The sequence below is a fragment of the Alligator mississippiensis genome, chromosome 12 (assembly GCF_030867095.1).
Source record: "Alligator mississippiensis isolate rAllMis1 chromosome 12, rAllMis1, whole genome shotgun sequence".
NCBI classification, from domain to species: Eukaryota; Metazoa; Chordata; order Crocodylia; family Alligatoridae; genus Alligator; species Alligator mississippiensis.
In genome coordinates this window covers 8,789,836-8,806,064 of record NC_081835.1, presented here as the reverse complement: position 1 = coordinate 8,806,064, position 16,229 = coordinate 8,789,836, and the positions used below count along the sequence as shown (strand labels likewise).

The 16,229-nt window shown below is 43.6% G+C and overlaps 1 protein-coding gene across 2 annotated transcripts in view; it reads left to right on the top strand.

The window, feature by feature from the left end:
* The window catches only part of CNTN3 (contactin 3), a 232,427-nt gene that overhangs the window by 44,925 nt on the left and 171,273 nt on the right, over window positions 1-16,229 (top strand). The window contains exon 1 of one of the 2 annotated variants that reach the window (XM_019499646.2): window positions 9,169-9,322. The exons of the other annotated variant lie outside the window; for it this stretch is intronic. The gene's annotated coding sequence lies outside the window, so the exon portion shown is untranslated. Of the gene's footprint in view, window positions 1-9,168; window positions 9,323-16,229 lie in introns of those variants that run through there. 2 annotated transcript variants of the gene reach the window in all.

The window sequence follows — 16,229 nt, the reverse complement described above, 5'->3', positions numbered from 1 at the left end:
GCTTTTTCCAGTTAAAGCCTGTTCTTTATTTCTCTTGCTCTTTACTCTTTTCTCTTCCAGAGTGTAGGGGTGGCCAACCTGCAGCCCGAGGGGCCCAGGCAGCCTCTGTGAGTTCCTAACCACTGACTCCCTACCTCTCTATGTTCTCTGCCTCCGTCTTGGGCTGAATTCCAGCAGGTGTTGACAAAGGGTGAAAAATGCACTGATTATTTACACCGAGTGATTTTTGCCTTGGCAAGCTACGGACACATAATTTATGTTGACCAAGCTAGGTTTTGGGTTTCTATACTTTGAGTCTGGGCTTGAGGTAGACAGTAACTATCAAACAGACCACCTGCAGGGGGCTTTGGAGCTAATTGGAAGATTGAACAGCAGCAGTGCCTTGACGTTTTGGAAGGGTCTGTTCTTCATGCTGTCACTGGCCACATACAGGCATTACATTTGTGCTGGAGGAACAGCTTTTCCCCCTGCACAGAAAGAGTACAGCTGTTCAAAGGCTTTCTTGCAGAAGAAAAATGACTCTTCCCAAGAAAGTTCTGCCTTGTTGAACCAAGCAAATTACCTGCCTCTGGCATGAACTTGAATGACTGTGTGGTTTTCTCAGGTGTTGAGAACAGCCAGTATCCCAACATCCTCTGCTCTCCCTCCTCACTCTTCAAGGCCTTCCTGGGGAGCAAGCTGCCAGGGAACTGTATGGGGACCCTGTCTTACCAGTCCTGTCTTGCCAGTCAGCTGATTGGAGGGCAGGAGGGGCATTCTCCTGAGATGGGAACCATCCTGGAGGCCCCAGAAAGTTCCCACCTTGGGAAGAGAGCTCCAGCCTGGGATCAGTTCCTCCAGGAGGTGTGCTGGAGGTCAGGGGACAATTATCCCACAGCTGCAAGGCTATTACGGCCTGGACAACCTTGTAGTTGTGGCAGTTTTCCTGTGGAGAGAATTGAGAGGCTTTCCATCCTTGGGAGAATGCCTGCCCCCCCCCCCCCCCCCCGGCCAATAAAGAGCTGATTAACAAGTTGGGAGGGAGATTTCTCCTGGGACTAGAAGCCTTCTGGTACTGTCTGTAGCAGCTACTGCTTTCCTGCAACTGCCAGTGCCACTTGACAGCCTTCCCCCTTCCCAGGAAGGGGAGAAAGCAGGCTGTCAATTAACGGCCCCCTAATGGCATGGGAAGCCAAGGGAACAGCCCTCCAGTGCCCCTAGCCTGTGTAGCTCTCCAGCCTGGGGTAGAATGCATGGTAGAAATGAACCATCTCTAATTTCCAAATGGCCCATGTCCATTGCCTTAAGCAAGAAAGCAAGATTGCAAAGGGGAAAAACCCTAAGAGCTTTGGATAGATGTTGGAGATAGGGATTTTTGTGGGCAGTTATTTAGTGTTTGTTTGTTTTTCATGTATCTTCATTTTCCCAGACGGAAGTGTTTTTTGCATTAAAAAATTACCCTGCAAGGCCCTCGTGTTCCTTGCTTTAACTAGGGCATGTTCCCAAGAACTCAGACTGTAAACTGGAGTATTTAGCCACAGGGGTGGAGCTTTTTGCACTTTTAAGTGACTAGGAAGATGAGAAGCAGGTTAGCTGGGCTGCAGGCTTCTCAGACTAAGAATCCACACCTGAGGCCTGAACAAGAAAATCAAGAGGCAGTGGCTGGGTGCAAGATTCAGTGGCTGCTTAGTCTCTACTGCTAGAAGCACAAGCAGTTGCTTACCGTTTTAAGTGGGGAAGTTCATAGAGTCAAGCCACAGATCTGCCAAAGGCCCGCGGTCCTCTTCATAAAGCCATTGCATAACAATACTACCTGCTGTGAGTCCAGTGTAGACCTGTTGTAGAAAGCTGTTCCTCAAGATGACTCTTCTTGATGGTAGGGGAAGTATGGTTGATGACAGAGGGTGAGAACTCCCCTAGGTTAATGCTGTTTCCCAGGCAAGATGTGCCCTGAGGAATTTTCCATAAAGGAAAAGTGGGGAGTATGTAGTGAAACAAGCAGTCACTCTTTGCAGGTACCCAGGACCTAGAAAAGGGCTTAGATTTACCTCTCTAACACTGGGACACCTGTAAGAAGAACAGAGCAGTTAGTGAAGCAGTGAATTCAGAAGATGTTGGGTGGGAATCAAATGATTTATACAATCATTGGCAGTCCCTGGATATGAAGGTAATAGTCTTCCAGTCAGTAGGAAAGTCATCAGTCAGCCAGCCCAGAGATGACAAAAGAGGCTGATCCAAGATCCACACGTTCAACTGCAGATGTGGCAAATAGTTCTGGAAGGAAGCAGTAGGTTTTGGTGATGTTGGGTCACAGCTCTTTGCTTCTCTTGCCTGTAAGGAATGCTAAAGGCAAAGGAGATTAATCTGCTCTTTTGGATGAAAGTTAGATTAGGTGAGGTACCAGAAAAATGTAATCTTTTTCAGGACAAAGGAGAATGGCATGCTAAATCTAAAAGAATTACTGCAGGATTAGGTTTTTTTCCATTTGTTTTAAACATTGGTCAGACTGATTAAAATTACTTAAAACAGAACGTAGATACAGTATTGTGCTAGGAAACGCAAACAAGTTGCAAGACAAAGCTGGTTAATGTTGCTGTCTGGATGGGTGTCTATTTAGATATTGAACTTGTGTATGTATACTGTGTAAAAGAGCAAGAACAAGGTTAATATGTTCAAAGTTTAGAGAAACCACTTGGAGAATGTCAAGGGGGAGTTCATTGATCGAGTGGCTAAAATAAAAGGAAAGCAGCCTGTAACGTAGTACTGCAGGTGACTTTAAATTATTGTTTAGGGGAAACAAAAAGCGATGAGATGGCGAATAGATTTAAAAATAAACAAACTGAAAGTCATGAATGCCTCCGTAAACAGAATAGCATAGAGCAGTAAAACTCACTCAGGTGGTAGAGAGAGGAATAATATTAGCTTTTGTATTGTTCACCCTGTCCCCCTTGAAATTATTAAAAATAAATTGTATTGTTCACCCTGTCCCCCTTGAAATCATTGGGAATTTTTGCCCTTCATGGAAGCAAAGCCGTTTTTTAACAGGCTGCCCTTACTGGTACCTACCAGATACTAGCTGGTGTTGTTTGGATGACCCCAGTTGAATGTGATCCTGGAAAGGATAAAAGATATGGTCTAAATAGGCAAAATGATTGGGCTAGACGGGAAGGCAAGGGAGACTGAGCCATAGAGTGCAGTGGCTACCGAACAAAGTTATTCTAAAGATCCTGTCTGGCATTTGGCAAGAGGGGAATTGATGGAGTGTGGAAGGAAAGCAGAGTGATGAGTTTACTTAACCAGTGACTGGGGCAGGCACAAGTCTCACAAGCGCTAGTCTGCAAAGCATCTGGTAACTTGAAATAGTTCCCTGTAGAGGAGGCATTTCTGAGAGTTATTTCAAGGCAGGTTGTGCTTGGGTTTGTACACAGCTGTCTCCAGCCGTGCATTAACAGCTGCACTCAAAAACCTCTTGGAGAAATTAAGTTACTACCTGATAAAAGTGCCTGTTAAAGGGATGAGAGGTGAAGATAGAAACATTATGTATATTAGCCAAACCTGCTATCTTTAAAACTCTGTGGGGAAAAGAATACAGGAAATCTGATGATACACATAAAGCTGTGGAAAAAAAGTGCGAGACATCCCTCAAGCTCAATGCTGAAATAATAGTGGAGGAATGATGTTATAGAGAAAAGGCCCAGGGAGGACATAAAGTATACCTTCAACCCACCTTGCCAGCTGTGGAACATGTCTGGGCATGTGCAGAAAGCATCAAAGAGATGCCAAGAATGGCAGAATTCACCTAAATTAACCCCCCAAAAAGCGGTGGCAGGGGCAGTGGAGTGTGCACATGTCACTTGGTAGCACAAGATTTCCTGATGCCCTGGGAGGGCGTGAGAGCAGAGGACTATGCAGCAGGGTTGACAATAAAATGCTGACATTTTCTTGACGTCCATAAGACTTCAATGTGTGCTTAAAGCTAAGAATCCACTTAACTTTTCTGCCCATGTGAGTGAGCAAGTCTCCCTGCTGGGGACCATTAAGGTCTAGTACTATTTATGTCTGTCCCAAAAGAGAGTTGTAAGGTTTAATTCATTGAGTTCCAGATTCTTAGATGAAACCTGTTGGAAGTGAATAAGGGATTGTTTTTATCTGGCTGAAGACTGCTTTATAGGATGAAGAACAGACTTCGTAGGTACTGTAAGAAGGCTGGTTGCACTAGTTCACTTAAGAGGCTGTCTGATAAAATATCTTGTCTATGGCTAGCTTAATGGAGAGCAACCTAAAATTCTTTTTTGGTGTGGTTTTACTAGAGTATTTAAATTCATTTATTCTTGCGGGGGAAGGAAAGAAGCTCATCTCATGATGAGTCAGGTCCCCTAGTGCATGAACATTTTTAAAGATTCATTTTGTCTTTCTAGTTGCTTTCTGTTTATTGAATCACTAGAGGTCATATTTTTCAAGCTCCAGAAGAGCAAAGGTCTAGTTGGTTATCTTTCTGGAAATGAGAACGGGTTAATATGTCCTCCCCCCACCCCCTCCCCCAAGTGTCCTCATGCGGTGTTATAGAGCAATTGACCGTGACGCATGAAATATACATTATGGAATAATTTCTAAACTCAAGTGTGGAAAGCAGTTTTGACAATGAGATACCAAAATGACAGCATACTAAATTAGGAGAAACAGGATTGGATAACAAAGCTGTGATCCATGTAAGAAATTTAGTATTGTGTGAAATATAACTTCTGATTTCACCGCAATGCTCTTTCACACCTCTTGCGCCTTTTCCTTGTTGTGGGAAGAGGGTGGAGGGGGGCAAGAAAGAGAGAGAGAGGGAATGTGCAGGCAGTGCACATATATCAGATTCATGCAAAAGCAAATAAGGGTTTAAAAATTCAACCATAACCTTGAATGTTCTTGTTTTTACTGGCTTTGGTCATAACCTTATCTGTAACTGCTTTTTTTCTGATTTTATTTACTCCTGAATCTGCTAAATCTCCCCACTCTCCTCCAAACTGCAGCCACAGACACTGTCAGCTGCATGCATAATAGTTTCAGTGGCATCTTAATGACAGGTTTACTTCACTGGTTCCTAATGAGCAAGTACCTGTTCAGTACAATTAATTGCCAATAAAGGGGAAGTGATAGCAGGTGAAATGAGGGCTCTGCAGTTGGGTTGAAGCTACATGATCAACATAATGTTGGGTACAACTGACTGCAAACCATTCAAAACACCTTGACACTTAGAAAACAGTGAACAGTGAGTGATTTTCAGTTGCATCTGTATTGCAGTAAAAATGCCAAGTGAACTCCTTTTTCACAGCATTACATTAGGTTTTATACATTACCTTTGAGAATGTAGGCAAAGCCGATTTGTCGTTAGTTGGCAAAATAGGGGAGTCTGGATGCACAAGTATTGTAATGGAGAGGGGAAACTAGCAGACACTTCGATCTATTGAGCAAAATTTAACTTATTTTCAGCAGGTCCTCTTGGGTACCCTAACTCTATACCTTCCTAAAGCGTGCTCTTCAGGCATTTTGCTCCAAAGAGCTGTCCTATGAAATGGAATTCATATTCACAAGCTTTCAACTATACCAAAAAAGACAGTGACCAACCGGGATTCATTTTCACATTGGCATGTCTCTCCTTCCAAGAAGAGAGCAGAGGGCAGAGAAGCCAGGTCACAGCAAGTGAGTATCAGCTGCCTGTGAGGGACACTGACAAAGACTTCTGGGCTCCTGCCATCTTTTAAAAGCTCTGGTTATTGACATACTAAGAGAGGGAATACAATAAGGGTCAGGTGGATGAGATTTCTTGGATGAGGACAAGAGATAAGGCTGGGGAGAATGACAGCTGTGGCTACAGCTGTGACTAGTTGAATGTCACAATCACTTCAACACTTCCCTCCTCTCCCAGTCCTCCTTTCTTTAGACAGCGTATAAAAAATGTTTAAACCGATGCAGTTGTCTAGTTGAGTGCTTGGGAACATTAGATTAGAACAAATGAAGTGACGAACAAATAGATGTGAGTGGTTATTCTCTTATTTACTGGTGTAAATCTAACATGCTCCTGGGTGATTCTGGTGAGGCTCGATCAGTTGAAATTGGCTCAAGGCTTGAAATAGTGTTATGTGTTGATCTATGCTAGAATGCTTCTGTCTTCTTCTTTTGTAGTCTTTGCTGCTGTGGCGTAGAAAGTCTCCTTTATTTTACTAAATCATAGCAGTTCTATATATATGGTGGTTGACCCTTGTCTATCTGTGACTTTAAGAGCCATTTGCAATTTCATTCTCAATTAAAAAAAAAAAATTGTCTAGGAATACTCCTTTCTCTCCAATGGAGATGTGGAAAAGCAGAGGTGGAAAGCAGGGGAGGCAAGTTAGCTTACTGATACAAATATATCACTCAGTTACTAGGGCTAGAAATTACACATAAACTGGTATAAGTGATCAGAAACCATTCTAAACCTGTAAGGCTAAGTACAGAGAGGCAAAAAGCCCAAGGCTGAATTGATTCAGTCTTTGCAGGTTTAGTCTAAGCTGCAGAGATTAAACTGAGAAACAACTGGATAGACATTTACTTCTGATTCAGGAAATGCAGCCACATGCCTGCAGTGGCTCAGGCCAGAAGCTGGGACGTGCTACAGCACAGCTCTTTGGCACATAGGCACATAGCTAGCATAGGCTGTGTGTTCACTTCCTCTTCCTGCTGCCCCTGAGGTCTCTGGGATTTGCAGTCCAGAATCATAGGAGTGGGACTCTGCAGTGTTGCTCATCACTTCCTCTTCTTGCTTCCAGGTGCCTCTGTGATTTTGTTGTCCACAACTGCAGCCAGCAGTACATTTTAGCAAGGTAGGGGAGCTCTGTACTTGGAGGGAAGTGGGGTTAATCCCCTTCCCTGGCCCCAGACCCTAGCCAGGGTTTGTCTGGCAGGGGGTGGGAGGGGGGGGGGCAGTCCCTGCCACACCCCCTGTACTGCCAACCTTTCTCTGCTGGAGCAGGCAAGCGAGCCTAGCCAATCCCAGGGCTGGAAAGCATGCTGGGATCCTGGGAGACTGACTTAACTTGAACCAGGAAGGGGCCTGGGACACAAGTTTTTCATATATCAGTTTGACCCAAATCAGTTAAGTCTGATACTACATTCAACCAGGTTTATCTTAAACCATTTCAGCCATTTTGAAACTGGTTTATGTGCACTGAACTTCTGTTCTGTTACAGGTTTAAACCAGTTCCTGATAATTTAAATTGCTTTTATGTGCAACTTCTGCCCCTAGCTTAACAGAACAGAAGTTCACTGCACATAAACAGGTTTCAAAATGGCCAAACCCAGTTTAAAATTGACCTGGATGGATGTAGTATCCGACTGAATCACTTTTTAGGTTAGACTGGTCTATTGAACTTCTGTCCCAGATCCCCTCCCAAGACAGATTACTCTGGCATCCCAGGATGATATGTGGCTCCTCACTAGCCCCTCCTCACAGGTTGACCCACTAGAACCACGGCTCAAACTCCACTGCTCCAGCCAAGCACCAGGCTGGCCCTGCCTCAGGGCTGTCACAGAGATGAGCCCTGGTCTGCCCAGCAGCGGGAGCAGAAGGGGATTTTCCCCCACCCCTGCATGGTCGGGCCACAGCTCAACCCCACCCCTACAGGTAGTGGGAGGGGGGAGAAGAGCCCCTCAGGTCAGTGCCATGCCCCCCTCCTTCCCTGCAGCTGGGCCTTTGCCCATGTGGGAGCCCCATAACTCAGGGGGTTTCCTGCGGCCTGGGATCCCATGAGCCTTGGTTCGTCCTTCTGAGGGAGCAGACGAGGAATCTACCTGCACCCTGTCCTCCACGTGGTCCCACAGATAAGGACTCGAGGGACCCTGGCCCAGGATGGAGGAAACCTCCTCAAGTGTGGGGCTGGCCCCATATGGGCAGATACCTGACTGTGAGGGCTGGCACATGGACAGCCCTCCCCATGTTGGAGGACAGCTGGGGTTTGTGGGAGGTGTGCTGGGCAACCAATCAGGGATGGTTCCCACTCGGCTGGGCTCAGCAATGGCCGGCAGGCTGGGAAGCATGCTCTAGCTCCTCACACCTTCTGGCCTGGGCCAGTGCAGGCATCTGGCTGCCTTTCCTAACTGAAAAGTGAACGCGAGTGCAGTTGGTTATTGGTCCAATCGACACAACTTAAAGAAACCTGTGAAGATTGGATCGATTCCGCCTCAGGCCTTTTGACTGTTTGTACTTGGCCAAGACGTCTACCTGTATTCCTGAGAGTTTGAAACAGAACGTGGTTTTTCCTTTAAGCAGTCTTTTTAAAGCAATGTGGAAACTGCTATTCTTGTGAAGGCGAGTCAGCCAAAACGTCTAATTTTATTAAAAGATGATCTGTATGATTAGAATGAGCACAGTAACAACAAAACAATGAATGCTTTAAAACAAATTCCTTTATTGCTAGCCATGGAGATATGATTTTATACCTTAAGGTAGGGTGTTTTGTTAGATTAAGCATCACATTTTGAATTGTTAGATGCACCAAGTTGATCACCTGATTAACAAACTTTTTTTTTTACTATTTTGGCGAATTATGAAAGACTTATTTGGCCCTTAAGGTTACTTAGTTGGTAGGTTAACCCACTTCCTGTTAGTGTTACGCTTCATAATAGCATCTCTAAAGGCAAGCTTCAAATTGCCGTTCTCTTTTCAATAAAACCCTATTTCAGTTTCTTAGCTTCTTCAAAATGCTGCTTTGGGAAATGAAAAGCCTTTGATGCTTTGCTTTGTCCAGAGCACGTTATAGAACAAGATCTGTAATTGATGCAACCACTTCCATCTCAAGGTTTGCTTTCCCAGTATTTATGTGGCTTAACACACTGACCTCATCACCTCAGGATTTTTGTGTGTGTGTGTGTAATTGCACAGTTGGTATGTCCATGGCTAGTGATAAAATGATTTCGTAATAAGCTTCCAGCCCTTTAATATTGCTAAGTGGATATTTTTCAAAGGTAAAGGTAAAATCCATAATCAATCTCTATAAGACTTTTTCCTGAAGAAGCACAAGGGAGGCTTTGGCCAATGTATAATTTCAGCTAAGTAGGTCAGCAAGGACAAAACTAGTTTGCTAGCATGAGCAGTATGCAAATTTAAACGTTCCTGGGCCCTACTCTCTCTGTTGGCTCTGTTTTTTTGGCAGGGGAGTGAGTTCTGGAGCATGGAGTTCTTGTAAATTCCAACTCGGTGCCGTCTGGATTTGCAGAAACAGAACGGGCAGGCAGAACAAATGCACAATGGGGTGTCCTGGCTGCCTGCACTGGAGCTTTGATGTCAGGATTACCTTCCAAAGCAAAGACAACTGGCATGGTAGGCTTAACTTCTGTTCTGTCAGCCTTCCTAGGGTCCTTCAGTGGACTCGCTCCTCCCATCTCCAAGTCTCATCTTCCATTAAGGAATCTGCTTTATGCTTTTGCAGATAACATGCTTCCGGGCACCAGTAGAGAGCCGGGGAACACTGCCATGCAAACAGGTTGTGGGAAGCACGGCTTTAGGTCTGCTGTACCTTCCAGTTGCCAGAGCAGCTCCATTTGCCCTTCCTTTACTGCTATCCAGACCTCACTTTTTTATTAGAACTTCTTCCTGTTCGAGAACTTCAAGGCTTTAGAGTGTTTTTCTCTTTGGAACATGCATTTTTAAAATACTTTTAGAGATATTAAGTTTATTATTTCTTAATTGTAGCATTTGGAGACTTCTTTGGTTGACATAAAATAGTAAAATGTGTGCTAAACTCTCTTGCCACACACAGTTGCCTCAGGGTTTTGGCTCATATGAAAAATACTCATCATGCAGCTGTCACATCAATAGAACTTAAGCAAAACCTGTTCCCTTTGCTCATTTTTACTTAGTTGCACTAAGTCAACTAAGCTCAAACATTTGAGTTTTCACCTGTATTGCATTTCAAATTCCTTTCACATCATTGCAATTATGAATACATCTCAATATATTATAAAAACATGCCTTCCCTAGCGTACGTTCGGTAAGGTACGGTGTATGACAAGTACAGAAAATTATCTATCTGCAGCAACAGAACAGGAAGTCCTAGAACAGTGTGGTTTGGGCTTTGTGTCTTGGTCTATAGATTTTCCTATTGTTTGATATTCAGAAGGAAGCAATAGACAACACATACAGTTAATTTAAGAATTACTCATAAGGCAGTCTGAGGAGACATGAAGTGAATACATTATTTTGACCACAAGAATAAAAGTATTTAAGTTTTCCCTAAAAGGAGTTTATGCTCTTCCTCCCCCCATCTGTTTTTATTTTTTAGCTATAAAATAGCACATATTAATCCTGGATTGATGACATCCTGATCTATGTGTGTTTGTGACACCTTTGCATGCTTCTGATTTTAAATTTTTACGGCTTCAGCAGTAGGAAGAGTTGTAATGCTGCCAGGCTGATAGTGCTTTGTTCCACCAAGAGTAATCAGAATTTATAATATTTATCTGGCTGCTTTGTGATACCACAGAGCTGAGTGTAATGTAAGGCTTAAGACTTTCATTGCTGCTTTTTATGACAGACTGTTTCCTCAGGTCTTTCTTATCCTAAGGAACCTGCGTACAATATCTGCCGTAACTTTAAATTGGTGAGTCTCAAACTGGGGTCCGTGGACTCTTGGTCATCTAGCATAGGTAGGTAGAGTAGTTAGCTAGATTCTGTACCTGGCTTGAAGCTGCTAAATTGTTGTAAAAGACATCAGCTGCCTACACACATGCTCATTCATGTTCTAATTGGAATGCATCAGAGCAGACTTGATTAGAGCAGCTATCCAGAAAACGCTTTAATTAAAACACTCCCCACCCCCAAGTACGTGTATAGGCGGGCTATCAAGTCAGGTACAGACATTATATTTTTACAAGTGTAAGTGATCCCAAACCAGTCTCTATCTGGAACTGAACAGAAGTTCAGCACACACAAACTGGTTTCAAAGTGGCAGAACCCAGTCTAAAATGTATCCCCTGCACCAAAGGGCGAGCGTGCGTTCTGTTCACTACTGATGTAAACTACACTGCTTGCAGAAAACCACATAACTTAGATCAATTCCACCCCATGCTTTTTTGAATGTCTGTACTTGGCTTAAAAGGCTAGCAATAAATTTTACTACTTTAGGGCAAGATTCTAACTTCCTCTGCCATGTTAAACAGCATCTTTTGTTTAATGAGTAGCTTCCCTAGGTTGCAAGGTGCTGCTCAGCATAAGGGTTATAAGTATGAGAATCTGTCCATATTTATGTATGCAGTTGCTACGGATGTATGCAATTTTGAAGGCAGGGACGGGGAAAGGCTCCTGTTTATGTGTTGAACATAAAGTGCTATATGATGTTAACCTGAAAAATTAGGCCCCAGACATCTCAAATTGGGTCTACAAAATGAAAGGTGTTGGTGTTTTTTAATAAAACTGTAACATGTCTGCATTGGTTCACAGCTCTTAATGCCGAAGAGACCATTAGATCTAGTCTGACTTGGAGACTGCGGGCTCTTAAATTATATCAAGTTACCCTTCTATTTTTTCCTGCCTATATCCTGTATTCAGATATAATTGGCTAAAGAAGAATGGTGTTCAGCAATGACCTAGAAATGGAAAGGATCTGGTGACTTGCTATGAGACTTCAGGAGATTGACCAGCAAGTTTTTAAAAACCTCTCATGATAAGTCTGCATTAGTCCAGACAATATTACAGAGAGATCATGTGTTCCATGGCAAATCCTACAAAATCTAGCATAGTAGCTAAGTGATTGCTGTGAGAAACACTGCTGAACCTCTGAAGTACATGACCCAGTGAGAGTACAATATTTTAAGCTAGCACAAGACATTTTAGTATGAATATTGTAATAGATGCACTGTAAATGAGAGTGGGTACAAAACATTTGGTCCTGTCAAAGCCTTTTAACCCTCACTGCCAAGCAGGACCTGTCAGTCCTCTCTCTTAGCTACTGGTTCTGCTCTTGCTGAAATCTCTTTTTATTTATTTCTCTGTAAACCAACCACAAGTATTTAAAATAATCTACAGAAAAGATTTCTGCTGCCAAAGGATTGGATTGTGGGTTTCCCAAACTTGGCAGTGTAAGGATGTGTGGTACCTTTTTGAAACAGCTTAGCTAGATTCAAGGGGACAACTTAGTGGTGTGCCAACCATGGGACTGTTTAACTACTTAGGAAGCATATATTTGCACTGGTAAGCCACTTTGAAAATACTCCCACCAGATTACTGTATGGCCCAGATGAATTAAGGAACATATTCTGCTTCCTTTACTCATGCTGTGTAGCAGTTTATTGTACAAGTAGCTCCATTGATTTCCACAATAAAGTACTTCTCCACAGGAGAAAGCGTAGCACATGAGTTAACTAATGCAGCTCATGCTGTTTCCACATTTATTGGTCATTTGAGTTTCACTTTTGGAAAGATATTACGAATGTGCAGAGGGTAAATGCATGCTTTTGTGGCACACTTAAACCCTGAAGCATTACATTATCTATAAAGGTAAAGTTTTAATAAGAATAGAGGAATAGTCAGACGTGACAAGACTAGTGCTCCATCAAGTCTAGTTTCCTCTCTCCATCAGCAATCAGCTCCAGATACTTCAGAGAGAAGAGTACTAGAAACCCTACAGAAGCTGGTTACAGACTAACCAGCCTACAGGAGAGGTTTCCCCTTTAACTCTTTAGAGGTCACCTCCTGAAGCATAATTTCATCTATGGTGATGATTCAGATCTGAACACATGGTTTAAAAGCTGCCTCTTGTACAGAAGGAGCTGAATAATGATCTCAAAATACAATTTCCTTGATTGGTCTGTGTTAGAAGAGCAATGCAAGACAAGACATTTTTTCACCAGCTTTTGAAATCTCATTGGATGGCTTCCTGCAGGTGGTTTGCTGGAAAAATTCAGCCAAGATCAGTGCATTTTTTCCAGACCAACCTGCAAGAACAGTAGATGTCCCATCTACATGGGACATTTACTGCGGAGCAAACCAATTAGCTCCGTAGTAAACATCTCAGCACCTACAAATACTGTCCTGCTGTGGGGTTTTTTGTGTGCGGCAATGCACATGTAGGTGCTGCTGCAGCTGGCTGGGGCTTGAGGGTGCTTCACTGTAGGGGCTGCCTGCTGGCTAGCCCCACACTGAAGCACCCTCATGCCCCAGCCAGCCCTTCCACAGAACATTGAGCCATGTCAAAGCAGCCCTAGCCTGGCAGGCTGACTCCCCAGATCCCTTGCCAGCTGTTGGCGCTGGATTTATGACACAGATGGTTTATTCCAGGTGGACCCAAACTCTCACACCAACCATGACCTCCATTTGATAATAGGCAAATTTTACTTATACAGAGTGATAGCAGGTAAAAATAATACAGGCAAGGCAAACAAAATACTGCCCCCTCCCTCCCCCCCAAATTCTATATCTACCAGTACTTGAGTTTCACCCTGTGGTTCTTTCTTGAATGTCAGATGTCAGCAGCCTGGAAGTTGAGGGCCAAGGCCTGCTCCACTGGTGGGGTGGGTGAGACAGGTTGGTGGTGTGTCCTCTGTCTATGATGGCCTCAGGTTCTCCCCTCAGGGACCCTTTGCTGCTCTGAAATCCCTCTTTTTGCAGTGTTTCTCCCCTCTGACTCTTCATTCCTGGGTACTGTTAATTGGTCTTCCTGTGGTCCTCGTACCATCCACATTCTGTCCTGTCAGCATATTCCTTCGTTGCAACAAACCCATCACATGCACACATCTTAATTTGGTCATTTTACCAGTGTGTTAATTTGGTCCATCCACCAAAACTGGAAATCCTTAAGTGCTCTGCAGCTAGTTACTGTGACCTGGCCAGAGCAGCAAAGTTCCTTATCTCGTATTATGGAACACTGTGGTCCATGTCTTCAGTTTCCCAGCCTGTCTATGCCCGCTCCTGACACGGGGACCTTGAAAGAAACTTTGTCACAAACAGGTTTCTAGAAACCAATTAACCCTTGTCATTCCCATGCATAACTACCTACAAGCCAATTCCTAAAAGCAAATCTCTAAATATCATTTTATAGCCATCACCAGCCAGGGCTGCTTCAACCTGGCTCCACATGCTGCGGTCTGAGGCATACATTTAAATGCAGTGCCCAGGAACAATAAACTCTGCTGGAGGTTATTGCTTTGCTTTAAGATGCATGTGTAGATGCACTCAGTGTGTGTTTATCATTTAGTGTAAAGATTGGTGAGAAGGCAGGCAGCAGCTCTTTTTGTTCAGTGGTTTGGAGAGATTAAAGCTAGATAGAACCAACATGTGGGACCGCCACCTTCAGTCCTCTCTTTTGTCTTTGATGAAATAACCAGCTTCACCTGAAAGCGAAGTTGTTTTATTAGGCTACCACAAGTGATCAGTTCGTGGTGAGTCTAGGAAGAGAGAAATGGGGAACTCGACTCCAGAGATGCATGGCCTTGCCTCAGCCTTTTATACAGTACTTGTTTACATCTTACAGGCATTTGTTTTGCTGACAAAACATGCACCCATTTTAGAGCAGCAGTTACTGTGCCAATCATAGATATCATTCATTTAGGTTATTTTAGCAGTACTGGGCAAGTTCTCTGCCCCAATGCATCTGGTGTCTGCAAGACCTTACCCACTTTGTTTTTTGTCTGATTTGACAGCATTAGATTTCCTTGTGATCTTAGTTCCCTGGCACTCATATTCTGCTCTTTCATTGACCTTATGCATGCCAACAAAATAGATCATCCAGTCTTAACTTGCGAATCACAGGCCCCTATGTTCTGCTGTACTACCTGTCATTGACCACAGTAACTTGTGTTAGGTTAGAACAGGAGCGCTTGATCCTCAGCACACAGAGCCATGTCATCTGACCTGCAGGGCTCACCATGGGCCCAAAAATTTGGTAGGGGAGTAGTGGCAGCTGATGGCTGTTTTTCTGCTGCTAGATTTCCAGGCCTGTAGGATAGTTCTGTGCACTAGACTGGGCACACAGCACCTGATCTGGCCCACGGACCAGCCCCACATTACTTAACTGGCCCATAGGGCCAAAAGTTGCCATAAACAGATATATACTATCCCCTCTACTCCAAAGTGTTTAGTGTTTTAGACATCCAGGCTTTTATAAATATAAACTTTTTCTTTTCTTTTCTTTTCTTTCTGTTTTTGGTATCAAACAGCCTTTTGGTTCCTGCTCACTAAGCAGTCCAGATTGTTCTGTGCAACCGCCCCACCCTCAAAATTCTTTACCATTCTGACTATCTTTTCATGTTGTCCACAGATTTATATCAGGTGTATCTGCTCTCAGGATACTGAAAATGTTGACTAATATTGATGCAAATACCCATCCTTGCATACTGCTATTAACAACTACTTTTTGAGTTAGTCAGTTCTTAATCCATTTACTGTGTGCTCTCTTGACATTGTGTAGTGCTGATTTAATTTTAATGAGAATGCTGTGTGATGTTAATTTAATACAAAAATCTGACATCCACGCAGCCCCCTTTTTATCAGCCAAAATTTTAATCTCAAAGACGAATCCAATTTGTTTGACATTGACCTATTTTCCATAAAATCATGTTGACTGTTAATAATTTTGGGTTTTAATCCTTTAAATTCTTTATTAAATGAACCTCATGGCCTGATAACAGTGCAGAGCAAATAATGAAAAGCTGCTAACTGGCCTATGGCTACCCGATTCATCCTGTTTGGCCTTTTTTTAATGTTAGCACAACTCTTCCAGTACAATTTTAGAATACTGGACTAATTCCAAAAGGCATCACCGGTCTAGAGCTCTCTGAGCTACCGGGTTACTCTCATTTATCATGAAAAAGCTATCTTAATGTCCTGCTTGGTAGGGCTGTGCAAAGCTTCGGTCCCTGATTCAATTCAGTGGAGATTTGGTTCAATTCAGTGTCCAAATCTCTGAATCAGAATCAAATCGGAGGACCCTTTAATCTCTCTGAATTGAATCGGAACCATCTGAATTGATTCAGACATAGAAACAGCTTTAAATGTTTTTTCTACATGCCTCTAGGTAGCAGAGGCTTGTGAGTGCTATGGTGCTGGGGTGTATGGAGTGTCCTACAGAAGCATTGGGGGGGGGGGGGGCTCCACAGCACGCTTGGTAGCAGACCCAGAAGTGGACTAGAAGCACTTCCAGTCCACTTCTGGGTCCGCCAGGGAGCATGCAGGGGGGCCCCCTCATATCCCCTGGCTCAGCAACTGGTGCCTCCTGGGTCTGGAGGGGGGGGGC